At 45.1% G+C, this 27,993-nt stretch overlaps 1 protein-coding gene across 1 annotated transcript in view; it reads left to right on the forward strand.

The window, feature by feature from the left end:
* Window positions 1-4,588: 4,588 nt before the first annotated feature.
* Window positions 4,589-27,993, forward strand: part of BRINP1 (BMP/retinoic acid inducible neural specific 1) — an 89,037-nt gene continuing 65,632 nt past the window's right edge. Inside the window, exon 1 of the mRNA XM_009569426.2 lies at window positions 4,589-4,853. The gene's annotated coding sequence lies outside the window, so the exon portion shown is untranslated. The remainder of the gene's footprint in view (window positions 4,854-27,993) is intronic.

A 27,993-nucleotide genomic window follows, 5' to 3' on the forward strand; every position in this document is an offset into this window, starting at 1 on the left:
CCTATCAAAACAGCCTGGTATTGGTCTGGCTATACAGCCCTACGTATCACCCATCCTAATATATAAACAGTGAAATACCCACCTATATGTTTAAGGGATACCAAAAGCAAATGGATACGTTTGGTGCTTTGGTGTTGGATATCTATGCAACCAACACAAAGCACAGTCTAAATGAGATCACTACTTACTGTGATATTGTTTGCAGAGGAGAAAGAGGAAATACATTTCACAGGAGACTAGGAGAGCACCAGAATATCAATACAATGCTCACAAAGCAAGTTTAATCCATTTTTAGCCTGTAATAAACAATGAAGTCTGCAAAACCTTGAAAAGAATACATTCTGCATCCTCAAGGAGAGCGGCACAACAGGAAATGTGGAAAGAAAAAAGTTTACTGGTAGCATGAGAAGAAATCAGTGTAGGGTCTGATTATCTCTGCCAGCTCATGGGCCTCTGAAGTGAGTTTTTGCTGTAGAATCACAAATATAAATGAAGTATTCACTGTGTGCAGTTGGCACATCCAGTTCCTTTTGCAACCAGATAATGGCACTTTGTACTGGCCTGTCTGAGATGGAGTTAATTTCCTTTATAGCAGCTGATATGGTTCTGTATTTTAGACTTGTAACCAAACCAATTCTGTTAACCCACGGATCTTTTAGCTGCTGCAGAAGAGCCTTTACACAGCACCAAGACCTCTGCTTCTCACTCTACTCCCCTGGTACATGGATTGCGGTGGGGGGTGTGCAAGAGGCTGGGAGGGGACACAGTGAGGTGGATGACTTGATATAACCGGAGAGATTCCACGCTATATAATACGCTCAACGGTAAAAAGGGGGATTTTAGTTAGGTTAGCCATTTTTTGCATGGGAAACAACTGGGTATAGTTCTGCCCATGAGAGGCAGCAAGCGATTGCCTTTGCCTCACTTGTTTTGTTCTGTTTCCTCATCTTCTACTGTTCCTTCAGTTATTACAATTTTTCTCTCAACCTCAAAGTTTTCTTCCTTTTAATCGTCCTTTCCTCTTTTCCCGTCCCGCTGGAGCTGGGGGGTGGAGGGAAGTAAATGAGCGGCTGTGCAGTGTTTAGTTGAATGCTGTAGTTAACCCACACCCACAACACGCTAAGAGCACACAGTGTAAACCTATTTGCTCATTTTTGTGAGAGCTGTTAGGTGAACAACACAGACACTTCTCTCTGCTTTCTAGGTCTCCGTTACATGTGATATCTTCCTAAACTTCTAATGGACAGTTCATATTACTGGCTCCCCATTCTCACCACCACCATAATTCTTCCTTTTCTTTCGCCTACTTAGAATTTGCAAACGGGAGACTCTTTTTACACCGTGTTGTGGATTTCTGTTCTCTCCCATGTCCCCCCTCGATTGACTAGCTTCTATATTCTTCATGGGAAGAATATTATAGTTACAAAAATAAAATCTAAACGTTACTCTTAAGATAACTCGTGGAAGAGGGGCAAAAGAAAAGGTGAGGATTGGACATGCTATTGTTAATGGCTCAAAAAAAACCTTACTGGAAGAAGAAATAAAAATTCCTGTTCAATGGAGCTTTGCTGATTTGGGGTGAAGATCCAAGCTTTGTTCATTGCAGGGAGAAGGTGAGTTGAAATATCCAAGACTAAAAAAAGAGACCACTGAAAAGAGAAAGGCACTGAAGTGAAATAATTTTGTTTTTAAAAATGGCATCCAGAAACCTTATCTTTGACACATAAGAACAGACACATAGCTAAATATGCTGTAACCTGCTTAGGTTTCCAAAGCAGCAAATTAAACCAGTGGACTATGCAGTGAGTGTCCATTCAGATGAGCAAAGCTCATTGAACACAACAATACTGTAAGAGATCATGTTGAATACTCAATGCACCAAATAATCCTCTTTTGATACAGAGACAGTAAAAGCTTTAGGGGAAGAGGGAGCAACAGCGTGTGTATGGATTGGGGGAAAGAGAAAGTATTCTGGGACAGGAAAACTACAAGTGAAAGAACTCTCTTCCCTTTGTTTTGTTTTCTTCTTATTGTATTTTTTTTATGATATTGATGATAATTCTTACTTTCAGGCAGGATTCTGATCCCAAGAGTTTGTTGACCCAGACTTTCTGGAAGGAGGTGTTGGATTGTAGGACATATTTGTGTTGTCCTCTAGGTCTGTGAGATCTCTGGGTGCCTGAAGGGTATCTTTTCACCCTTTTTATTTCACTGCCTTTTCATAGGAATATGAAATATCGGGCTGGGTGGTGTCAGGTCCTGCTGGACCCAAACATACAATAGTCTTCCCAGATGTAGTGAGGAAAGACACCAAGTACTGTCGCAGTAGTTGAATCGATAAATCCTTTGTGACTACAGAACTTCCTCCTGGAGCCTTTGGTTTGGTTTCAAAGAACCTCATGTAGGACAGGAGGATTTCTCTTCCATTTCTGGTAAATCCTAAGAGCACCAATGAAAGAACATGCTAGTGATACCCCCAAACATTTGTTTAAACAAGTGCTTTGCACTTGTTTATATGTTCTGTATAAACCTGATCCTTCAGCCTTCTCTGCTGTGATGCGAGCCATTTCTCTGTGGCCTTGTGCCGGGGGAGTCTGTGAGAATCATCTCAGCCTTTTGTTTCAGGCAATGTGGCAGAATCAGGGGTGGCTCACCAGGAAGTTTTCTTTGCTGCTGAACAGTCGCTTGCAAAAAAAGCAAAACTCGGGAGCTTTGGGTACACAATAACTGAGATAAGCTAAGCTTCAGCCCTATCAGAACAGCCTGGAGTTTAACCAAACAGCTTCTAATTCTGCTTAAGAAAGATTTGCTTAAGATTTAGTTTAAGACAATGTTCTGTAGCCACAGGGGATGGATGAGAGAAGGACAGAGTGTCCTTGCAGGCCAGAGAAGAGGGATGGAGGGGGATATCTCCCTTTGCCCTTCTTGTCCCACATACCCTGCATGAGGGAGCTGATTTTTTTTTTCATTTGTCAGCTAAGCATAGCTAGTGACTTACTGGTCTGAGGAGTCCAGAAACCTCACGTATTAGCAGGAACTGTTAAACGCGTTTCCTATGCTGCTGAGATAAGCATTGGTGGATCACGCCCTTGGGGCACCCCCATCTCAAGCCTTCCCTTCACCCAGCAGCGGGACTTTTTGCCTATGCAGCCACGCTGGGGCACACCAGGTGTTAATTGCAGGGAATATTTGAGTTATTCTCTAGGTCTATGAGATCTTTGGGTGCCTGAAGGGTATCATCTCACTTCCTTTCTCTCACTGCCTCTTCATATGAATATGAAGGAATACAAAATATTTGGCTGGGTGGTGTCAGGTCTTGCTAGACCCAAACATACAATAGCTTTCGTGGGTGTAATGAGGAAAGACACCCACTGTTGCATTAGTTGGGTCAGTAAATCCCAAAAATGGGTCATGCCCTTGAGGCATCCCCATCTCAAAACCCAGCAGCAGGACTTTTTGCCTATGCAGCTGGGCTGGGAAGTGCCAGGAGGTGTTACGTTGCAGGGAATATTTGAGTTGTTCTCTAGATCTATGAGACCTTCTGATGCATGAAGGGTATCATCTCGCCTCCTTTCTCTCACTGGCTCTTCACAAGAACATGAAATATCAGTCTGGGTGGTGTCAGGTCCTGCTAGACCCAAACACGCAGTAGCTTTCACGGATGTAGTGAGGAAAGACACCCATTATTGCATTAGTTGGGTCGGTAAATACCCAAAATAGGTCATATCCTTGAGGCATCCCCATCCCAAACCCCAGCAGGAGGGCTCTTTGCCTCAGCAGCTGCTGGGAGGCTCCAGGGGCTGCTGGGCTGATCCCCCCCCACTGCCCACGGAGCCCCGGACCCGCCGGCGCTGTCCGCGGTGCTGAACCGCTCCAGAGCGGCGGCGCTCGGGGCTGGGGGGGGGGGAGGGGGGCGGTCCCTTCCCCCCCCCACTCCTCCATTCCCTAAGGAAGATGGGAACTCCCTCAGTGTGGGGTTAGACTGGGGAACAGCCTGCTCGCCCCCGCCTCCCCGTACCTCCCTCCTTGTGCTGAGCGGTTCCGATGAGGAGAAAAAAATCCCGGGAGAGGGTAAAATATATTATGTATCTATTATATGTATATTAAAGGAATGGGAGCTGCCTGCGGTCGCAGTCCCCACGGCAGATTCCTATCCAAATCCGAAGGCCAAACAAGTTTAGATTCTCCCTCACAACCCCGTCCAGCGGCCCTTCCATCTCATCCTCCCTTCCCACGGCCCAGGCTCCGTGTGGCCGGAGCTTAAGTCCCTCCTTTTTGCTCTCACCCGCCCCTCCCCCTTTCCTAATTATGTACAAAACACTTCTTAGAATAAAATGGCCAGGCTGGGGCTCCTCCCTGCTTCCCTCTTCCCCATTCATCCTCTCCAGACTGCTCCAAGCTCCGCCCTGGTGGCAAGCCCAGCCTCTCGCTTCCCTCCTGGAGCCCTTTTCATTTTTATTTCTAACCCCCTCTCCATTCTCCCTGCTGCCTCTGCTCCTTTCCCCGATGGCTACGAACTGAGCAGCAGAAGAGAGGGGGTCACAGGAATAAGGGAAGAGGGGGGAGTAAAAAAAAAAAAAAAAAAAGAAAGAGGGGGGAAAAAGGGATTTTATTTTTTTCTTTTTCTTTTTTTTTTTTTCCTCTGCCCTTAATGCCCGCGATCTGGATCAAGGAAGAAGATTTTCTGTCTGAGCATGAAAAGGACTGCTAGAGACCCAGGATTTTCACGCCTGCATTATCAGCCCAGCACCCAGTATGCAAGCTGGACAGAGAAGCTCTCCCACAAGTTCCTACCGAGCCGAATAAAACCCACGGGTGACCACATCTCCGTCAGAGAGGGACATTAGCATCAGGTAAGGCAACATCCGCAGCGATGCTCCGGGTTCCTCCTCGGCCGCGTTGTGTAACGCACCCGTGGCTCCTCTTTCCCCTTCGGTGTTGCATCCCATCCCTGGGCAGCCCTGAGTTACTGAGTGGGGGAAAACTGGATGGCAGAAGTCCTGCAGCCCCTTTAAAGATTGTGTGTGTATGTGGCTAAGATTTCCCAGTCCCGGCAAGATTGGTTCCTATGGGGAAAGACACAGACAGCCCTTGGAGGATGCAAAAGGGGCTCAGCCCCTGATTTGAAGGGGGTGGGAGGTAGCCAGGCTTCATCTGTATTCTGGAGTATCGATACATCAGGGGAGGAGGGGGACCATCCCCAAGGAGATGGTGTCATCTCCACTTAATCCGCTGCTCCGTTTATGCAAGTGACAAGCAAATCGCGGAGGAAAAGGAAAGTCTGTCGCCTTGAATCCAACATTGGGCTGATTGCCTCTACTTCTATTGGGGACTGGGAGACAGCGGCAGAGCCGAGGGAGGGCAGCAATAGTGTGGGGGGCTGCATCCTGCAGCGCAGGAGACTGGTTTTCCCTGGCTCTGCTCTCAGCGCTGCTTGCGAGGTTGGTGTGGAGCATAACTTTGCCTTCTCCAGTCCATGAGGAGTAGGGGGACAGTGATTATCTCCATGCCATTACATCATCCCCAAGGTCCGGCACAGCTTGGGTCTAAAGACCACACGATGATCCAAAGAGAGAAGGGCTGTAGCTGTGAGTGTGTATTTCGGCTTTGGAAAGTCTCCTTGTGCTTTTACTTGGGAGTGGGGAAGGGGAGAGGGTGTCACTTCCTAAATGCAGTCTCTTCTTCAGGAAGAGAAACGAGCAGCAGATGAAATGCTGGCAGTCTTCGTTTGTGAATTTAGCCTTGTGATTAGCATTTGCACTAGGTAGGACAGAAAGAGGTCCTTCATGCTTTACTCTGGCTGCTCATCTGGGTGCATAATAACAATTTGTTAATGGCAGTAAAGCTGCTTTCCCAAGAGTTGTACAGAAGTATTTGGGGGATGGTGAGAGGAGGAGGTAGCGAGTAAAGAGGAGATAAGGCATTGATGTAAGCAATATGAAAGGATATTTTTTTAATTCCTTATAAAGGAAAAAGATTGATCAGATCTGCTTGTGAGTGACAGACAGACAAACCGGGGCTCTCTCCCTCCCACACACCACATACATAAGCAGTTGCGGTCTCCCTCGCATGCTTGTACATGCTAAGCACACAAAACGCATGCTGTTGAACTTGCACAGTCCACCCCATGCTTAAATACAGCATCTTGGTCTCGCTCTCGCACGGATGCAAGTGCCTGTTCCAGCTATGCAGCCCCGCAGTTCTCCCGCACTCAGGCACGCAGACTTAATCTACACACGAACATGCATCGTAACGTGCAGAAATAACTGCATTGATATTCTCATTAGGCGAATCAAACACTCAGGCGTTCACATGAACATACACATTCTGCTGCCTTTGCAGATCTCTCAGTAGGTGGTTTGTTCTTCCAGCGTCGTCTTCTCTCTTGTAGTTAGTTCCAAGCATTGATTTGGGGTTTTTCTGACTCCAAAGCCCTACGCGACTCAGCAGAAAAAAAACTCGCTACGTTTTGTGTGTCTGCGTTTGTTTTACTGCTCTTTGTGTGTTCCCAGGGCTCAGTAATGATTTCACTACTGGAAAGGCAGACAAGCAGCAGACAGGGGACCTGGGGAATGGCTTGGGGGAGTAGTGGCCAGCCCATACCCATCATGCCTTCTCTGATCAAGAGCTGGAGTCTGTGAGTGTGGGAAGTGCTTCCCTAGAGTTAATGTTGCTTTTTCTGTGCGTGTGTGTGTATGTGAGCAAGCCCCTATATGCATCTGTAGCTAAAGCACACAGCGCAAGGCTCCGCTTCAGTCTTACCTTGGTTTGGAGCAAAACCCTTGCATCTGCACAGCACAAATATCCCTCTGACTTTGCAAGCCCCTTTGATCAGAAACGGCATAGTATACGTGGGGGAGATGATGTCACTGGTGTTTGATATTTGATCAGCATCTCCCCCCCGCCACAAACCTTCCTTCCCTTCTGTCCTTCCGTAGGGCCTGGAGAGGCAACTGTGCAACCCTCCAGTTGCAGGAATATAACGAGGCTGACTAAACTAGTTAAAACTTTGGAGAGGAAGAATGTATGGCGAATTGGCTTGCTGTAGGTAAAAAGGTGTCCCAAAAGAGATGATGGAGAGTACGTCCGTGTTCTCTCCTCACCTCTGCTGTTTACTATATTGTGTAAGGCTGATGCAGAGCGCTACATGGGAATGGGTCTGCCAGCCAACAATAATCATTGCCGTCTGTGTAACAGAAATAGTTCAAAGCCAATTCCTTCCGTCTTTGCTCAGGCAGAAGTCCCACTGCCTGCTTTGAGTGCATTGCACTGCAGAAACCGACTCGGATTGAGGACTGGCGCATCCGTACCCATCTCCCTGCCCACCTCCAGAAATAGATGTTGGTTTCTAGACTTTATCCAGAGCTCTCTATCGACGCAGTTATTTGCAGCTGATGGAGAGGAGAAAGCGAGAAAAAGATAATTTCCAGAAAAGATAATTTCCAGAAAAAAATAATTTAAAGAAACAATTTCAAGAAAGAAATAATTTAAAGAAAAAATAATTTAAAGAAACATCACCGACGATCAGAAACGAGGGTGAAGAAGCACAACGTTTACCCCCCCCACCCCCGAGGCGTGATATTCATCGGTCCAGGGTAGGGATTCGGAGGATGGTGAGGGAGCGCTTTTCCGCGCATCCTCCCCCCGCGCAAGGGGCGCCTCCGCGCTGCGCCAGGAGGGGGCGCTGTGGCTCCACGCAGCTCGGGGCGCATCTCGCGCTTCTCCCCCTTCCTCCTCCTCCTCCCGTTCATCCCCCCTTGCCCCGCGCAGGGGGAGCCGAGCGCTAATCGTAACGCGGGGGCTAATCAATAACAACGGGGCTCTCTTCTCCGAGGAGCCCCAGGTGCAGCTGAATGGGTTTGGAGCGGATCCTGAGGAGGGAGTTCTGCTGAGGATCTGACCCGATCCATGCAGGAATCTTCTTTTCCCACTCCCCCCTCCCAGTGATGAAACGCAGCTCGTTCTGGGATAGAGCCCAACAGCTCCTCCGTGCCAGCAAATACTACAGGGGAAGTGAAAAATCACTTCATGCATTGAAAGCGCAGAGATGAACTTGGTGAGGCAAGAATATAAATTACACGGAGTTAGGGAGCTTGTACCCCCGTGGCTTGATTTACGCCATCCCTCTTGCAAAAGTATCATGAGATTTTTAACAACCGTAAGGACCTTGGCGCGTTTCCTTCCAGGCCACGCAGAGAGGCTTCCCAGAAAGGGAGAACATCCGTGCACGGAGACATCTGGCTTCTAAATAGAACCGTGGACTGATCCTGCGGTGGTTCTTCTTGCTTGGAAGATGGCTGCCTGGAGCAGGATGCTGAGATACCGAATGATGCTGAGCTGAGGCAGGGCAGAGTATCTCCTCCCAGTTATATGTGATACCTGAGGGTGTTCTTGGATGCCGGGGGACTTTTTTTCCCATGCCTCTGCATCCTGCCAACCTGCTGCTGGGACCAGAGCTCGGTTGGATGGGGCTGCAGCAGCTGCAGCTTGGAATTGGTGCAGAAAAGGCAAACATCATCGAGCAGAGTGGCCTGGGGAAGGAAACCGGATAGATCTGCTTGGTTGTTCTCTCTGGAGGGAGTCAAATATGGACAGAGCAGGGGCACACAAATGAAGTGACATTCTCCAGGGTTCGAGAGTAGGCGTAGGATAGCTGTTGCTGACTTGATGGGCTAAGCTGTAGTGTTTCAGGGAAGAAAAAGTGCTAGGACTTGTGGGAGGGAGGAACGGGAACAAGAGCAGAAATCAAAGGAGTAGCTGATTTAGATGGAGCTGAAGACAATTGAAGGACTCGAGTTTACTTCAGGGATGCTGGGTCAGAGCCTAAACGAAGGTGGCATAAACATGTCGTTTTGAAAAGGAGCGGAGATTCAGGCCAGGAATCTCTCTGCCTGGGTTGGGGAGTTTAATACAACGGATCTACAGCTTTGCAGCCTCCCACTCGGCGAGCTGTTTTCTTGTAGCCTTGAGGCAGGACCTGCAAGCAGCATCACAGGAGAAAGAGAAAGATGCTTATTTATTTTTGCTATTTGTTCCTCTGAAGTCATGTGCTCTACATCCATTTTATTGTAGCCTCCAAGGTGCAGCTGACAGAGCTTAGCTGTGCACCAGACTATTGCTGTGTCTGCTGTCAGTATCGTTCAGAGCACAGTGGGGGGTGAGAGTGGTACCCATTGCAGCACCAATGCCCCCGTGGCTCTGGTGATGACACATCTCTAGGTATTGACATACCATTCCCCAGTGCTTGGGCTCTTATGCACATGATTCCCTGCTCCTATTTCAGGAAAAACAACTGGTTGTGCTGCTGATGGATCACCTCTTACACTGTCAATAGAAATAATAGTAAGTCAGTGCAGCAGCAGCTGATTGGAGCAAGTAATCTAAACCAGCTTCAAATGGTGGCCTCCAGAGGAGGACAGAGAATCATGGAATGGTTTGGGTTGGAAAGGACCTTGAAGATCATCTAGTTCCAACCCCCCTACCATGGGCAGGGACACCTCCCACTGGATCAGTCTGTCCAAGGCCCATCCAACCTGGCCTTGAACACCTCCAGGGATGGGGCAGCCACAGCCTCCCTGGCCAACCTGAGCCAGTGTCTCAGCACCCTCATAGTGAAGAATTTCTTCCTAACATCTAATCTAAATCTTCTTCCCCCTTCCAATTTAAAGCTGTTCCCTCTTATCCTATCTCTGCATGCCTTTGTATAAAGTCCCTCCCCAGCTCTCTTGTAGCCCCTTCAGGTACTGGAAGCTGCTCTAAGGCCTCCCCACAGCCTTCTCTTCTCCGGGCTGAAGAACCCCAACTCTCTCAGCCTGCCCTTATAGCCTTTTCCAGGCACATACTGTTGTTGTTCACCGTTTATACTGGTGGTACCAACGCTGGGCAGAAATAGAAACTCAGGTGCTGGGAGCAGCAGTACAGCTTTCAAGCCCTACAATGCGTTTTCTTTGTGTGTTACCAGTGGGCGCTGTTCAATGGAGTATTGCCATGGCAAGTGACATCTTTCCTCCCAGGGGTTTACAAACCAGAGCAAAGCCAGCTCTGGGCTCACCCATACCAAGCAATAACACAAAAAGCTGCAAATGAAGCTATGAGAGGTTCTCACACATAAAAGAAGCTCCAGAAAAAAAACCCAGTTTGCTCCAGTACTTCTTGTTAGGAGTCCAAATGGAACATAGGAGTAGGGGGAGCTCTCATGCTCTCATCTGTTCTCCTGTACTGCCTGATTTCCAGCTGCGTAGCTCTGGTTCTTGCAGTCTCTTCACACTTGGGACTTGTCTTATGGCTATCCTGATAGAAAGCATGTTCTTTCACCTTGCTTTTATAGAAGATAAAGGCTGGAGCCTTACGACAGGTCTTCTCATAGCTTGGACTTTTATATCTGTGCCATACAGTGAGTACCTGTGAAAAGCTTGGAACCTCTTGCTGTAAATTATCACAGCCTATCGAAGCCAGAATCTCTTTCTTAGGGTTTGATTTAGAGTGTTATTTAGAACCTGGCCTGTGCTCTAGACTCTGCTGTGTCCATCATGAATTTGGATGCAGTTTTGGCCAGAAGTCCTGAGTCGGCACAACTGCTCCCATTTAGCCATCTTTTTACTGTGCTGGAGCCGTGTATGAGGTTGTCAGATACGCTGCTGACATTGGAGACCTTTGTGGTAATTTATCATTGCAGTTGTGGATGCTGACTTGCTAAGCAGGGCGGAAGACAAGGGAGGGCAAGCTTTAAAACCATTGCCTTGTGTAGGCAATACATTCCAGGCGTAGCTGCCAGGCTCCGAAGAATAAATAGAAGAACTTTGTTCAATAATTCGAAGCAATATTTAGAAAATTACAAATAACCTAAAAGTAACCAAGGAAGGATGGAAGAAAATGAACTGTGACCCCAGGGAGGAGACTGATGATTCAGGGCAGGCAGCAAAGCCACGATGAGCAGGTGTGAATCTTTAGCTGGACTTCTGGGATCAGTGGAATAAACATCAGCGAGGCAGGCAATGAGTGCCGGAACAGCCTGGCTGCTATCAGCACGTGACTGCTCTTCAAGCAGGTACAGATGGTGAGCGGGTAAGCGAAGCCCTTAGACATATGCTGGGGTACATATGTGGCTATGGGTCCCTCCTGGTTAAGACCACCTCCTGGCATAGAATATGAGGATGCTAGAGTTGTTCCAGGCATTTCTGGCAGTGTTCTGTGCTGGGGGAGATTTGCAGTCAAAACTGAAGGTGCGGTTTCAGGTAGCAGGGAGAGCTTAAGTGGTACAGGGTGAGACTGAAGAATGCTTGAGAAACACTGAGAAAGTTGAAGGGAAAGGACTGACAAAGGCAGCAGAATGTTTGTGCTGATATTGTGGACAGAGATAAAAAAGCAGCACCAAAGATACATGGAACGTAGCCTTAAGACCAGCAGCTATTTCTAGAATTGCTTATGTCATGTCATCCAAAGTCAGAGTTGTTTCTGCAAAACAACTCCAGGCTTCACTGTTTTATGCCTGAGAATGCTAATAATGTGTTTATCTGCCATTTCCACTCTCCTAAAACAGAATTACAAAGTATTTGAAAATGATGGTGGGTTGCTCTACCATATTTTAGGCAAGTGAATTGACAAACCTCATCAATCAGGGAAAAGGCACTAGTTAGGATTCTCCCGTGAGATTTCTATGGTGCCAGCTTGAAGTAACCAAACAGCGGTAATTTGAGTTCTTGTAAGTATTTTCATCAAATCCTTTTTGTGCATTTAGAAATACACATCTATCAACTCCCTTGTTTGCTTCTTAGGGGAAAAGAGTTCATGATAAATACAGCGATTGGAACTGGATGTGGATTTTGAGGTATCTGCTAGTGATGTGGGAAAGGGGGTGTTTTGGTGATGGAGAGGAATAGGGCCTTGTTAAGTCTGGGAAAAAATGAAAAGTGGTGTAGCCAGAACAGTAGGGCACTGGAAAGGCATGGATGCTATCGCTTCTGGCATTGCCTTTCAGCTGTTGGAGGACATGCAATGCCAGTAGTTCTCTCAGGATTGTCATGGGCAGTGTAACCTGGAGGAAGCCTGGATCTTGTGGGTATGGCTATTTGTTTATTGAGACCTTTTGTGCTTTTGACATTCATAACGTTCTGCAGTAATAGAATTAGTTATGAGTTGTGTGCAAATGTGTTTTATTTGGGATTTTTTAGACCTGGTATCTCATAACTTCCTTAGGTGTCTCCAGCTTTCTATGGGAAAGAGGAGGAGTGAATAACCATTTCTTATTGTCCATCTCTTCCGCTCTTTGTGAATGCATAGACATCAAATCCTACCCCTTGTCTGAACGGCACACAGGCCCCTCTTCTGCAGGATATGTGGACAAGTGCTTGGATATTGCTCAAAGAATACCGAATACAGGTTCGCTTTTAAAGATTTAAGTGTTGTTCACCCAGCACGATCCTGTCTGCCAAGGGCCTGATCCTGCAAACTGAATCACATAGACAAATTCTTAATTACAATCCCACAGACATAACGAAACATATTTCCAGGATCAAAGCCTGAGCAACTGCAAATCCATACACATGCTGAGTGCAGAGTGAATCATGTTTATGATCCGCTGGATTTCAGCTTCTTTGTTCCAAAATGCTGGTCAGGAAGGCAGAAGAAATATTCCCCAGGATATTATAAAGACTAACATATCATCAGAGGGAGAATCAATGGAGATGGATGGCAAATTAGGTGGATGCTTGAGACGTTAAAAAGGAGGATGGAAAATAGAAATGATGTTATAATTGAACCATATTAATATATTTTATATTGCTTTACAAATATTTACAAGTTAAATAAAAAAAAAAAGCCTGGAAATAATAGTTTATTTAGCCTAGGAAAGCTAGGATTAAGAAGGGACATTCAGGTTCCAGTACAAAAGTATATGAAGGTTAGAATGAAAAGTGATCAGAAACATTTTAATGCTTTGATGGTACAAGAACAAGGGTGCACATCAAAATTAGAGGGCACAACTTTTAAAGTAAATTAAAAGGAAATAGTCCTTTCTTCAGTGTATAGTGAAGCTACACAATTCCCTGCTGCAGGATGTTGCTGAGATGAAAGTCTGGATGGATTTGAAGTGTAAAAGGCTACATAACTTTGTAGCAATTAATAGCATTTGCAGCTCTGCAATCTGGGACAATGGTAATCAGATCTCATGCTTCAAAGCAAAAGCTGACCATCTTCTGGGGTCAGGAAGGACATTTTCTCTCTGCATAGAAAGAACATAATATGGTTGGCCAGGTAATATGACTGGATATGGTCGATCCCGCTAGAAGCTAAGTCAGCAAGAGATTAGCAAATTGCTTCTGTGGGTGCTGGATTAAGGTATTATAAAAAGGTTTCCATCAATGCCAGATAAAATATCAATCCAACAATCTCTTCTTCTGTGTCAACTCCTACAAAAGTAATTTCACTGATTACAGTAGATATTGAAGTAGGACATAAAATGGATGGTTATAAGCAGCGACAATGACCCTGAGCTGCACATTTCGGTTTCCTCTATCACCGCTGTTATCTGCAGGATGGTGCAGAGCTCAGATGAGCCTGGAGTCTCTCAGTGCTAGGTACTGTACAGATGCAAGCTCCCCGCCCTCGAGGACCTGCAGTCCAGACAGAGGAGGAGGAAAATAAACAGGGAATGCTGTCACCTCTGCTCTGCGCCAGTGGAAGTACAGCACAGGGCTCAGGAATCAATTCAAATCGTATTAGAGGCAGTGGAAGCATTTCAGTTTGCAGGAATAGGAGCTAAGGCTTGGCCTTGGTAGGTTTTGAAAGTAGTCAGTGGCAAGGTAACAGAACATTTTGGAAAACAGGACCTTAAATATCGCAGTGGGACATGCTGAACACTTGGAAAATCAGCCTCCCAGATGTTTGTAAAATCTTACCTTAAAGAGTTTGCCCAGGCTTACGCTGGAAGGTTGCAGCAGAAGAAATGCCTAAGTGCATTAAATCTAGAGATTTAACCAAATTAGCTGGGTAGGAGTGATGGAGTGGAGAGAGATTAATTAAGGAGCCCATTAGTGTCCCATCTTCTCTCCTCGTGTTTTCTCTCCAGTACTGCAGCCCCATGCTCCAGAGGGTCTGAAGGTGCCTCTCCCAGATGGAGGTCCACCCTGACTGCCATGCGCTGGGCTCAGTCCTGCATCCTGCAGGTGGTCTTCCACCATCACTGGGGTCATGTTGGTGAGAGGAAGAAGGAACCTGCCTTTCTGCATACTCTTTCTCTCATATCAGTCATATTTTCCTGTGACTGAAGACAGACACTTGGGTGGAGAGAGACCAAGCTGTCACATACAAATAGACGGGGATGTTCAGCTTCAGCTGGTGATGCTGAGGGCCAGTTGCCCCGTGGCCATAAGCATCACCAAGTGAGCAGACTGCTCTTCCACAGTCAGCTGTACTGGGGCTGAGATAGTAAGAAAACTGTTTCCTTGAGGAAAGGTGGGAAGGATGAAAAGCTGGTGGCTGTGAGGAAAGCATGTACTCTAGATGGAACAAAGCTCTGAGAGATGCGTGACTGGGGCTTGGAGGGAGGGAGGAAAGAGATGGCTGGTAGGAACACCAAGTTCACTGACAAGGCAAGCATGAATGCTGAGACAAATTGCCACATTGGGACAAATGATTCCTTTGCTTCCTGGATTGCAAACAAGAGAGAGATGTGATGGGCAGGTGCAAATCCGCCGACAGGGTGTTGTGTAGGTGTGATGATTACTGTGCTTCCAGGCTTCGCTGGAAAGGAGAAGGGTGGACAAGGGAGCTTTCGCTTTGCAAAATGCATGAGAAAGATGCATGCAAAAAAATTGCTGTGAGGTAGGATTGCAGTTTACCTGCATTATTGGAAGATTGATTTCTGATGAAAGAAGCAGAGAAGGGAGGGGAATAAAATTTTATAGACGGCAAGAATGGAGATCAGAGCTTTAAAATGGCAGTTGTGAGTTAGTATTCTTGAAGGATGGGTTCAAACTGCAGAGGACAGCGCTAGTTTCTCATTTCCAACCACCTGCATTTAAAAAAGAGAGAACTAGAGAGAGAGAGAGAGACCAGCAGCCTGGCCTCGGTGAAATTCTGCTGGATTTTCCCCAGGGAACCAGAATTGTCCCTGAATTTCAAGTACCTGGAAGACTTAAAAACACTGACAAGGCTGAAAGGTGAGGCAAGGATCGAAAGGGAGACTGGCTGGCAGGAATAAGCAGATGGTATACTAGGCTGGATAATTCAGGGATCTGTAATAAAAGTGCATGGTGACGGATAGTGAATAAAAGACTATAGGTATATTATGGTTTACGGAGCACAGGACAGATGTGTCTCTAAGGAGACTGCGATAAGGAGTGGAAGGTAGCAGCAGACTGGGAGCAGTGGCTGTTTTCGGATGCAACAGCACCGTGTGAATAAAGCAGCGCCGTAGCAAGATAGTTCAATCCTGATGCTGTCACTGACGTGTTATATATGACCTTGGGCAGGTCACTTTAGGCTGATATCTTTCAGAAAAGCTTTCTAAATTCATATATTTCCATGTACAGGAGCTGAATTTCTTACAGCCAGTGCTGCGGTTCTGAGCCCTCCAGCTCACACAGTGAATGTGATCTGCTCGGGGTACTCAACTCCAAGTTTGGCATGAGGAAAAATCTACATTGTTTAAAGAATTCAGCAACCTGTGTCCCCAGGAAATGTACACCCCCCCCCTCCCCCCAAAGACTGATATTCAGGAGTGGTAAATCTTTACATTTCCAGTGCTTGGCAAAAGCAGCGTTGGTTTGCATCAAACTGCCCTCCAGCCCAGGAAAATGGTTCGGTGTGTAGAAGTCTGACCTGCACTAATTTCTCTTCTCGTTTCTTAAGACCACGAACGAAGCTGGCCTTTTACTGGAATATAGAAGGCAAGCATGTGCTAACTATTTCTGGCTTTCCCTTGCACACAGATATAGGGCTTTTACCTACACAACATTCACGATGAAGTGTGCAAGCGTGTGTACACATACACAAACACTCACACATGCATATGTGCGTTGTCCTTTAAGAAGCTTGAATCAAAACTGCTGTTTCAGTGCGGCGTATTAGTCCTTTTACCAACTTCAGCATTTGCTGTAAATAGCAATTAATGATAAAGCTGCTTACATTATAAAGAAGAGCAAAAGAGACTGATAAGTCCTTCTTACCAACGAGTTCTCCTGCAGTGCTTCTCATTACTTTGTTTTCAGGTTAGAAGACAGAAATTTTGTCCGTGGCATATTTTTTTTTCTCATTGCTGCTCCTGCAAAGGAGGTCTTGGATAGAACCTGAGATGGTGATGTACAGTCCCCAAACCCTTCATGTCTAAGAGAACAGGAACGCTCCTTTGGTGCTGGGGGCACGACGCTCCCTTGGGTGCCATAACAGGGGTGGACAGAAGGACTGGGGACGCTGCTGTCCTTCTGCAGTATTGCTACTTGTCTGCAGACCTCTGTAAATAAGGTTTGGAGCTGAGGAAATCAAATAAGAGAGATGAGATACTCTCTGGATTTTATTTTTTTTGTGTGATTTTAAAATTCCAGACTCTTGAAAGGATATGAAGGCTGATTTCCAGCTCAATATTGCAGTAGTTTTGCAGCAAGATGCTCAGAATGCATTTTACATGCCCATGTACAGAGTGTTTGGGTGTGCGGTGTCTTCTGGGACAGTGTTAAAGGACAATAAGCTGTTGGAGGGTTTGTACTTGCTCATATTGCTCACAACTAATGTTAATAAAGCAAAATATACCCAGAACTGGATTTCTTCTTAGTGGAAGTCTGTTTCCTCCTGAAGAAAACCCCAAAGCAAACTAATAGAAATGCAGCGTCTGTGGCTCAGGAATACTGTTTTTGATGATGTAGAAACGTAGATATTTAGGTGCTTAACTCCTATATATATATATATATGCCTAATTTTCTTTAAATCCATGGAATGCAGGAATCTAAGCAGTTCACGCTTCCCTGAATACCTCTAGGACTGAGATTGCAGTGGGTGGGTGTGAGCAAGGTCCTGTGCTTGAGTGATCAGACATAGAATTGGATGCCAGATGATGCCTGAGGAGCAGAATCCCCACTACGTGCTGTTCTCATTCCTGCGTGTCTGTATCTCGTTCAGAGCCACTTTGGTGGGTTGAATCAGAGGCGGCTGATTGCAGAGAGCTATGTTTGGGTTTGCTTGATGTCAGATGCGCTTGGACATCGCATGTTCTGGTTTTCTGTAGGGTCCTCATGTCCATTTGGTTCCGTGTTAGAGATAGTAGTGCTTCAATTAATTAAAAAAAAAAGGAGAACCGAGAGAAGCAAAAAGAAATAATTGAGAGAAATAGAGGGGGAAAAGGATGTTCTGACTGTCTTAAAATAAAACATCATTAGGCAGTAATTTCTGATGGAAAAAAGTAAATCCAGTCTCTCTCAGATTATTTCCTGGGAACTTTTCTGACATTTTTGACATAAGGATTTGCTCATTTGTTTCTCTGTAAATCTAATTGTTTCGCCGAGTTCTCTCTTGAATGCAGGTTTAGACTCGAAGTGAGCAAAGGGCTATGAAAGTCACCAGCTTGAGAAACTCAGCCTTGCTGAGATCCCTCATGTTGTTATGAAAATCTGACAGACAATTATTGTAATTCCTAGTAGGGATAGGTCAATAATGATTTTTGTGTGTGTTTGAGTTTGCATCTGAAACAAAAAATTGAAGCAAAAAAAATATAGTTTTAGCAATTCAAATATAATTGGGGTGAGAGGAAGAATGAAAATACTTTTTTTTATACGTGGGACAAGGAGAAAAGGAAAATAGAAAATCACTTCAAAACTTTAAATTTTGCAGAGATGCATTGTGCTTTTTTTCACAACAGTTATTTCACTTTTTGTTAGGTTTTTTTTTTCCATTTCCTTCTAGTTGCACTTTGTAAACATTTCAGTATGAAGCATTTAAGTTATGAAATAATGTAGTCATCTACTTTGATTCTTTTGAATTTTTCCCTTCCCATCTTTTTGGCAGTAACTATCTAATGGATTCAGCCTGAATTAATAAACATTGTCAGTCAATCCCCAAGCACTTTTTTGTGCATAATTTTAGTATGCGTTAAAAATAATGTCTTGCTACTTTAGTGCCTGTGATTGCAGTTTCCTTTATGCTACACACAGTTAAAGACAATTCATACCTCGAATAACTTATACTCAAAGGGTACAGAGCAGTGGGAGATAAAAGGAGAAACTAAAAGGATTTGTCTGAAGTCACAGAGTAAATCAGTAGCAGAGCATATAGGGAGGCTTATGGTCTTGACTTCCACTCCCCTGCCCTCTCCCTAGACTGCAGATTAATTATAAATCTCTTTCTCACCCATTAGATTTTTCTCATAGGTCTTCTACTCCTCCACTTTCTCATTCACACTTTCAATCCTTTGTTACCCTTCCTTTAATTCGCCTTTTCTTACTCTCCATTTTTGCACACTTTCCTCTTTTCTCCTCCTCTGCTTCTCCTGTAGATTAGTGACAAAGTGGCAGGTGTTAATAATGTGTCTTGGCTGTGCCCACTGCGATGGATAAAGAAGGAGCAAGGTGGGTGAAGGAGGAGACTAACAAAGAGGGAGGGAAAGGAGAGTGATCTGAACTGATTTCACCCTCCGGGTGAGGGTGTGCAGGAAGGCAGAACCAGCTGCAAGCTCCAAAACCCTCACTATGGTGGGAACGGAGTCCAAACTGAATGTCTAAGGAGGAGAGCATGAAGGTATCTGAAGGTGGGACCTGTATCTTCAGGGATGTAGAGACCAAAAGGAGATCAAAGACTTACAAACTGGGAGATGTGTGGGCAAAGGAGGATCAGCAGATTTCTCCTCTTTGCTGTCACAGGACCTCAGAGCTTTGTATCTCAGACTTAATTCATCTCAATGAGTTTGTGCACAGGCACTTCCAGTGTTCCAGTGAAATCAGATGAGAAGATGCATCACATCAGTCAGACAGGGGTTATGGGTGCTCTTTGCACACTGGGCTTCGCATGCTGGCAGGGATTAGACCGCCATCTGCTTGGTACATCACAGGGTCCTACCTGAATCTGGGATGCTGCTGGAACTCCTGCTGATTTCCTCAAGTCCTGCAGAATAAGATTTTTGTCACGGGAATGTCTGTTGTGTGGTTAGTGGGCAAATATTGTCAGAATGTACAAATTTAGGGAGGAGAGGCATTTAGGGGACAGATAGGAGAAGTGGCTGAAAAATGCATACATTAGGCAGATACCTATAGCTCCATGAGGAATGCAGGCTGAACATACAACAGCTGGTGGGGGAAAATGATGTTGATGCTGTGGGAACAAAGATGTTGTCTAGCCTGCAATCCAGGCAGGAGGAGGGAGAAAAAAGAGATGTAAATTAGGAGAAAGCTTCCTTGAGCTGATTTGGTCCAAGAATATTATACCAAGAAAAAAATGTCTAAGAATTGTTGTCTGTCAGTGTAAAAAGTTATATTAGGCATGATAGATAACTTCAGGCTATGTTGTCATGAGCACAGTAGACGCTAAACACTCTTCTTTCTTTGGAAACTCCTCACAAACACCTTTGATTTCACAGGGATAAGCCAACTAATTCTATTCCTGTTCTACATTTGATTGACCACTCACAGAAAATTATCTATCTATCTATCTATCTATCTATCTATCTATCTATCTATCTATCTATCTAATTCTATGGCTACAGTTGAGGAAAGTCTCTTCGCTCCTTTTGCACAGCAGCGTCTCTTTCTCCAGCAGCTCTGACTAGCTGCTGGGTGCCCTGGGGAATGTCGAAGCAGAATTAATTAATCATGACCAGTCATGGAGGTGTTTTTCAGATTTGGATTTGGCCAGCTGATCACACCGGGTCTTTCTGGGAGTCAGGCTGTTGAAGAAACAAAATGTGACGCCTGCTCTGGATTGCTTTCAGACAGAGTCACTTTGGGAGGATGCAGAGGCGTTTGGGATCTATCAGGCAGTGGGGAAAAAATCTAGCAGCAGTTATCTGCGTGAATGCTGGTGGAAGGAACTTCTCTCTCCCTTTGGCAGGACACAGTGCCAGTGAAACAGTAAACTACAGTTTAGCGTGTTCTGTCCTGTTCCCAGCCAGCAAAGGTGTGAATCTTCCAGCATCTTCTGGGCAGAGCCCCATTCTAAATGTCCCCTTTGGAGCAGGAGGAGTTGTGATAGCGCCTGGTATGTGCCAAACTGGAATTCACCCCTTCGGCGTGCCCATGAGTGATAGTGATGCTGGCCAACTGCACAGGTTGTGCTGAAGCAGCAGTCAGGGTTTGGGGTTTTTTTTTAATACAAATAGCCCAGAATTCTTCCAGACCCTCTCCTTCCCTTTGTAGAGCCTAGTAGAGCATGTGCTATTCTTCCTGGTCAATGATTTCCTCCTGGCGATGGAGAAAGGTCAAGTGTCCACGCAAGTTCTTTTTGATCTGTCAGCAGCCTTCAAATCCTCTGGCAATGAAGGGCTAATGATTTGCAGTGTCTGGCATGGATGGGCAATCTTTCCCTGCAGGAGCATTCCTCCTTTCCAAAGAGACTCCACAGTGTGGCTTGGAGTAATGAAGCATTTCCCTCAAGGACTCTTCTAGGGGGTAATTCAGTGCTCAGTTGTACTGCTACTGTCAGAGGTATGGGGTTACAAAATTATGGATGTGCTCATGACAAAGGATAAGATCAATCTTCCAGTAAATAATGCGCAGTTTTCAAAATTTATCATCCTCCAACATTTTTACACCTTTTTCTACCTTCAACTTGTTCCATGGTTGCCTAATGTGGGAACAAACCGAGCACTTTGCTCTTTTCCCAACCCAGAGATGACACCACTCGTACTGAAACGCTGGCTGAAATGGAACCATTTGTGGGGCGGGGAGGTAGAAACGTCAGCCTTTAATGGAAGTCTCAGACTGCAGCAGTACTTGCTGTTAGCAAAAAGCTGTAATCTGTAGTGACAGGCCAGCCGGAGCCACGGTAGATAACCAGGCGCATCTGCATGCAGAGGTACACTCCGAGCAGCTGTGTGCAGGAATTCAGATTTCAAACTGCAGTGCGTGGCGGTAGAAACATGTCCCTGTAAGTGGGAAAACAGATAGAAAAGCCCCCCACCCCCCCCCGCTACTTTAAATAAACTTCCAACCATTAGGGATGCTTCTCCTTTTTATTTTCATTGCACAAAACACTGTGGTCGCCCCTGCGAAGCCCACATGGTGATGGGGACCAACCCTTCGCTCTGAGGGATGCTGGCAGCCTGTAATGGGAAGGAGCAGCCCTTCCTACCTTTTAAACTTTCTTTTTAACCTAATGAAAGGGAAGAGAAGGGAAACGAGGGTGGGTGTGCATAGCCATGCTCCATCCACCGTCGCGCCCAGGTCTTTTTAGCCTAACGGAAGGGAAGAGAAGGGAAATGAGGGTGGGTGTGCATAGCCATGCTCCATCCACCGTCGCGCCCAGGTTTGTGTTACGGCCTTGCCTTTGTCTATATTGTTCTCTGTGTGTACATTTAAAATGGACTCTGCGTCCTCTCGCCGCTCAGCCCTGCGCACAGGCTCCGGCAGCGCTAGAGCGCGCAGACCTCAGTGCAGAGACCCGCTGCCCTCAATCTCTTATCGAACTGCAGTGAATTCACAGGAGCCGTTGGGGACATTTTCATCCATGAAATGAAGAATCAATAGAGTTGCCTCATTACAGGCTCCGCTCCGCGCTGCCGTTCTCTCCTTCCCTTTTGCCACTCACCTTGCCCTTTCTTATTCAATCCACTGTTACCACCACCTACACAGGCTTGATGGTGCAAATTCATTGGTAGCAAATCCCCCTGCTACGCAGGGAGGAGCAAAAATAGGGTTCAAAAGGAGAAAAAAAAATAATCAGGTAGACTTCCAAGAAGGAGGTGGAATACATCTTTTAAAAATACATAAGTGGTATGGAAGCCAAAGATCCCAGGAGGTCAATGGTATTCAGACTTTTAAGTCCCTGATGCTCATGTAAACGTTACACACAAATTCCACCCTAGGAATATCTATATTTTCTTTCTTTCTTTTTTTCCCTTAGCAAGCAAAGAAGTTGGTTTTCTTGCTGCAGAGAGGAGTGGAGCTGTGCTATGCAGCCGCTGAGCTCACAGAGCTGCTTGGGAAATGGACATGCTGTTTCCTTGGGAAATTTTCACCTTTTGATTTGTGGTTGTGTTGTTTTTCTTTTTTTAAACTCCAGTTTGAATGAGACCCATGATCCCACAAAGCTCTTACAGTCTGAAAATTCAAAAGCAATAATAATTTGAGCGCATCAATATCTTCTGTTTCTGCGGCGCTTAAGCAGTGAAATGCTAGGGAAATATTTAGCATTGTATAATGATAACACATATAATAAATAAACCAACATCAAATATTTTCTGTGATATATGGTATATTTTAAGCATATCAATACAATACAGAATATGTAAAAATGTCAAAACAAATTAATTGAAACAACAGAAAAATAATGTGTTTATCTCCTCAAAATGAAACATTTCGGTATAACTGAAATGAAGAGAGAAAATCAAAATGATTTGTTTTGACACTTTAAACATAAAAAAGTTTGTCAAAATTGACACGTTCCCATACAATTTCAAGAGCACTGCGTTTTTCCTGCGAAAAACTGTTCTGTCAAAATTTTTTGACCAGCTCTGCTTACAGTCTATCTAAACAGACAAGCATCACAGCCAAGACTCTCAAATGCTCCAGGTGGTCAGAAGATGGATTTAGCACAGAGCAGAACAGTCTCGAAGGAAATAAATAAAACTCACAGCTAGCTGTGGCCTTAAACTTGGATACCAAACTGCTTTAATGTTTGAGATGCTCAGACCTGAGTAGTTTCGGACTTTAATCCTAGAAAGGACTGAATTCCTTCAGTTTTCAGTAAATCTGTGTTGCAGGATCAGTGCGCTGATGGAAGAGGCTATTTGTGATGGTGAGATGTCAGCGCAGATTCTCAATATCCTGTGGGATTTTTTAGTTGGCACTGGTTAGGGTCTAGCTAGTAACAGCCCTCTGTGTTTGACAGATAAATACTGCTAAGTACGAGATGGCTTTATCTTCCACATATCCTTCTGTCTCAGTGGAAATCCCAGGCTTAGGGAAGAGGCTGAAATGCAGCACTGCAGGTAGATCGTCTCTGGGATTCAAGCTTGGCGAGAACAGCTTTGGCCAGGAGTCCTCCCACCTTCATAATGCGCAGATTTTAAATCTTCTCATTATATGAATGCAGTTTCAGGTTAATTTGAGCTTCTAATTTAATATGCTGTTCTGAATTAAGAGTTAATATGATATTTGATTATGTTTTTTTGCAATGAGATCTACCCCAAGGCTCATTGACTTCAATAGACCTTCCAGCAGAACCTGCGACTGCAGAGCCTGCGTAGATCCACGCTTGCAGCAGGAGACCTACTCTCAAGATTTCTGGCTTCTGTTTGAGAAGCTGTCAATGAAATAGCATAATCTTGGGCTATTACATGTTCTAGCTCACACTTCTAGCCTGAATTTAAGCTCCTGTGCATTAATGTGCGTATAACTTCCTCTATATGGGCAGGTGGAACAGTAGAAGGAGTCGAACCTGAGTGTTTTCAGCCTCAGACCAGTGTCCTATGCACTAAAGGAATCAATTCTAAATACTTCGATCAGGAATTTGTTTAGCACACCTCTTGCAATCTGCATCCACCAGGCAGTTGCTGAGGTATCAAGCTCCCATCAGTGTCCAGTTAACCTCACCCTAGCTCTGCCCACCCTGAGCTGTGCCATCCTTGTGAGGTCTCACCTTGCCTTTGGAGCAGCCTGGAGCGACCATTGCACAAAGGTCTAAGGCAGTGGCTGCAGGAACCGGCGTGGTTAAATGCACAGGGAGATTTTTGTGGAGGTGGATGTGTTTGGGGCCAGAATTTGCAGCTGTCAAGACTTGGGGTCCCTTTTCCCTCCCCTTTTCAGCTGCCCCTGGTTCTCTTGGCTTCATCCAGCGTGAATGGTGGCAGAACCTGATGCCCATGGGAAAGGCTGAGTTAAATGGTGCTTTTCATCCTGGCAGGCAGGGCTGTCTTTATCTGAGCAGCAGGAGGTGTATCCCAGAGAGGTAATAACCTATGGATTTTAACCACTTCTGCTCCTCCACTAGGGGCTAAGGAGCACGAGAGATGCAGGTCAAAAGCCAAACTCCTTTCTGACAGACAAGAAAAACAGGAAGATATGTTTATTATCTGAAAGGATCATTAGGTAACCTCAGCTTCCTAGCATACCAAAACAAGCAGTATTAGCTTGCTTTTCCCAAACCCTATGGAGCAGGATCATTCTGTGTGGCTGTGGTGGTAAAGTCCCTGCCCAGGAGTGAAATTCAGAACAACAAAAACATGGCAAAGAGTGTCAGGTGTGGGATAACAGTTGACCTTTTGGACCAAACGTTACATTATTGCTCTTTAGGACAGTTTTGGCATCGATTTTGTTTCCTACAAGCTCTGTTTAAAGGTCTGAATTGTTGCAATGGGATGTTTGAGAAAGGCAACGCAGAATGGACTGGGTTTCTGGACTCTGACATGGGGCCTCTTTGAACTTAGTTTTTATATTAATCTCTTTCCTAAATCGCCAGTAAAAGCTGTAGCAAATAGTACAATTTTTGTTCAGTTTATTGTGTATGGTTTGCAGGTGTTTCTTCTTCCAAAATGAGAGAAGAAGTATTAAAATGAATTTGGACATTTCCTTTTATGCATAAATTACAAAATCTATTTCGGCTCAGTCAAAACACGCTGTGTAAGAAAACACTTCATTTTGATTTTTAATGTATATTACTCAACATGTAATGAAAAACAAAACAAAATCTTGAACTGATCCTTTCCAAACAGAACACTCAACACATTCTGTTCCAAAGAAAAGCTGACTTTATCAAAACGCTGCTTTTTTTCCTTCTTAAATCAACAAATTTCTACAAAGTGTTTTGCCTCTGATGAATTGGCATTTTTCTGACATAAAATGAGCAATCCAAAAAAATCCTAAACAGCTCTGTGGCAAGTCTTAGCTAATTCTGGAATAGAAGCATGAAGGTGCGTAGGAAGGGTACTGCAAGGAGATGTAGCATTGAGCAGAGACTTAAGATATTTGGGTTGAATTCCTGAAGCAGTTATAAATTGATCTAGGACAAGGCATTAATCTATCCTGTGTCTCAATTCCCATTCTGCAGAATGGGAAATATAGCATTTCCTGATCTCCTGGAGCTACTGCAAGGATGAAGACCTATTAGCACTTATGAGATTACTGGACTTTGATATGAGGTGTATAAACACTGAGGAAGACAGAAGACAGAGTTGCGTTTTTGTGTAACTTAGAATGAAATTATGGAGAACCGGCCTAGCTTGGACAATAATTTAATAATAGTAGGAATAATTTCAGGTTTAGGGAAGTGTTTAATAGAAATCACTGCTCACCACCCACCATATATTTTTTTTTTAATAAGCGGCCCAGAAAAGTGCAATTTATCATTACTATTACCATGTATATTCATTCTCTCTGCCACTTCACAAATGAGAGGACTTCCTCACAAACATCTACAAAGCTAGCTCATTATCCAGCCTCCCTATTTATAACTCTCATTTATGACAATAGCTATCAAAATCTTGCCAAGAGTAGGGCTGCTGGTGTGCTGACACCACTGCTCCACAGCCTGCTGAGCGGTATTATCTCACTGTTCCCTTGCATTCCCCGATCTGTCCCTGGCCATCTGGTGTCCTTGGTCTTCTAATTAGATTGTAAGCTTTTTGGGGCATGGACCGCCTTTCTGGTTTCTTTTCGTACAGCACCTAGCGTGATACTGTTCCGATATCAAATTCTTCAGGACTGTCTTCAAAATGTAGCTCTTCATCACCTATCTCTGTGCAGATGCAGAAGATCCTTTTAATTCAATTCCCAATCTACTGTGCACTGCTAGACGGATCCCATTTCTAAGCAGAGCCTTGGATCAAGTGTCTGTGGACCCTGGGTTACAGAGAGGTCACTTTGGCACCTTGGTTAGTAGTAGTTGGTCCAGAAGGCCAACTGTATCCTGGGCTGCAACATAAGCAGCGTGGCCAGCAGGTTGAGGGAGGTGATTCTGCTCCTCTATTCCTCTCTTGTGAGACCTCATCCGGAGTATTGTGTCCAGTTCCGGAATCCTCACCATGAGAAGGAGATGGAACTGTTGGAACAGGTCCAGAGGAGGCTACGAAGGTGATCCAAGGGCTGGAGCACCTCCCATACAAGGACAAGCTGAGGGAATTGGGCTTGTTCAGCCTGGAGAAGAAAAGGCTCCAAGGAGATCTTAAAGCAACCTTCCAGTACCTGAAAAGGGCTACAAGAAACCTGGGGAGGGATTGTTCGCAAAGGCTTGTGGTGATAGGGCAAGGGGCAGTGGGTATAAACTGGAGAAGGGCAGATTTAGACTAGACGGAGGATTTTTTTTCACTCTGAGAGTGGTGAGGCCCTGGCACAGTTTGCCCGGGGAAGCTGTGGCTGCCCCATCCCTGGAGGTGTTCAAGGCCAGGTTGGATGGGCCTTGGGCAGCCTGAGCCAGTGGGAGGTGTCCCTGCCCATAGCATGGAGGTTGGAACTGGATGATCTTTAAGGTCTCTTCCAACCCAAAATATTCTATGATTCCATGATTTATGATGAGGACTAGCAGAATTCAATTCCGTCTGTCCAGCACCACCTGATGTTGTATGGAGGAGGTTGTATGCCTGCCACAGTTCTTTGGTTTCAAGCCACCTCTCATCCTTATCATAATAAGACTAGTAGTTTATAATTAGATGACGTGCGGGGACAAATCAGCTGAAAACAGACACCTAACTGTTACCAGTGTGATTCTCACCTCACTATAGGCAGGGAGTAATTAGAATCTCTGCAGAAAACCTGCTCCCTTTAGGCTGCTGGTTGAACTGCATTAATAACGAAGGATATGTGGGGTGTTCTTGGTTCACTGAATATCCTGACAAGTTGTAAGCAAAGTGTTGACAAACTGAAAAGGAGAAAACCTCTTCTCCTCTAAGTCATTTAGGGTCAGAAGGAATATTTTTATCACTCTTCTCTGTTAAGAGGCTGGGAAGACAAATCAAAAGGGAAAAAAAGAAAAAGCTGTAGTGGTTTCAAATGGAGATTTGGAAATATTTCCCCTTGGTGCTCTCTCAATCAAAACACTGACATCTCCCAATCATTATTTTTTTCAGCATCAACAATTTGGTGAAGTGAAGTGAATTCATGGAATGTGTTGGCATTTTTGGAGTGATATTTCTTCTTAACCTTGCTCCTTGCTTTTCCTTGTCTGAAACCCTTTCAGCTGATGGCTGTCCCTCAGGTCTAACCATTCATGCATATTTTAAACTGAAATGGTTAAAGAATAAGTGCAAATTTAGACACTGATCGGTGCAGAATTGCCAAGATTTGGGGAGGGCTTCACCCATTGCTGCCTGAAATAGAGAAATCTCATCTCCATAAAGAAAAAGCTTTACAATAATTTGGGATTTTACAACTTTGCATGTCATAGTCATCCAGAAAGACAGAGCCACTGCTGAGTTGCAGCTCCATCCTTGACTCTAGTCAGACATCAGCCTCTGTAGTTTGAGCTATAAAGATATCTAGGGCAGAAATGACCAGATTCTGTTTTCCCAGGGTTCAGATTTATCCATAGAAGTTCATATGACTTAACAAACCACGACAGGTTGAGTTTCCCATCCCTTTCCATACACATTCCCTGTTTTCCCCTGGCCCTAACGTGCAAAAGATGTCCTCAGCTTGGCTGGCTTGCTGGCCAGCTTTTCCCAAGGACAGCTAAAGCTGCTTCACAGGCAGTAACTGCCTTGCAGCACTTTCGTGGGCCATCTCTGAATTAGGTGCAGGACATAAATGATATTGCTCCAGTTGCACCCAGTGACCTAATGTGAGTTAAATCCTAAAGCTGTAGAGCAGTACTTACCTGTCTAGCAGGTATGTGGCTGTACAGGATAGCTGAATACTATCTAAGAGA

Source organism: Cuculus canorus, chromosome 19 (assembly GCF_017976375.1).
Source record: "Cuculus canorus isolate bCucCan1 chromosome 19, bCucCan1.pri, whole genome shotgun sequence".
Taxonomy (NCBI): Eukaryota; Metazoa; Chordata; class Aves; order Cuculiformes; family Cuculidae; genus Cuculus; species Cuculus canorus.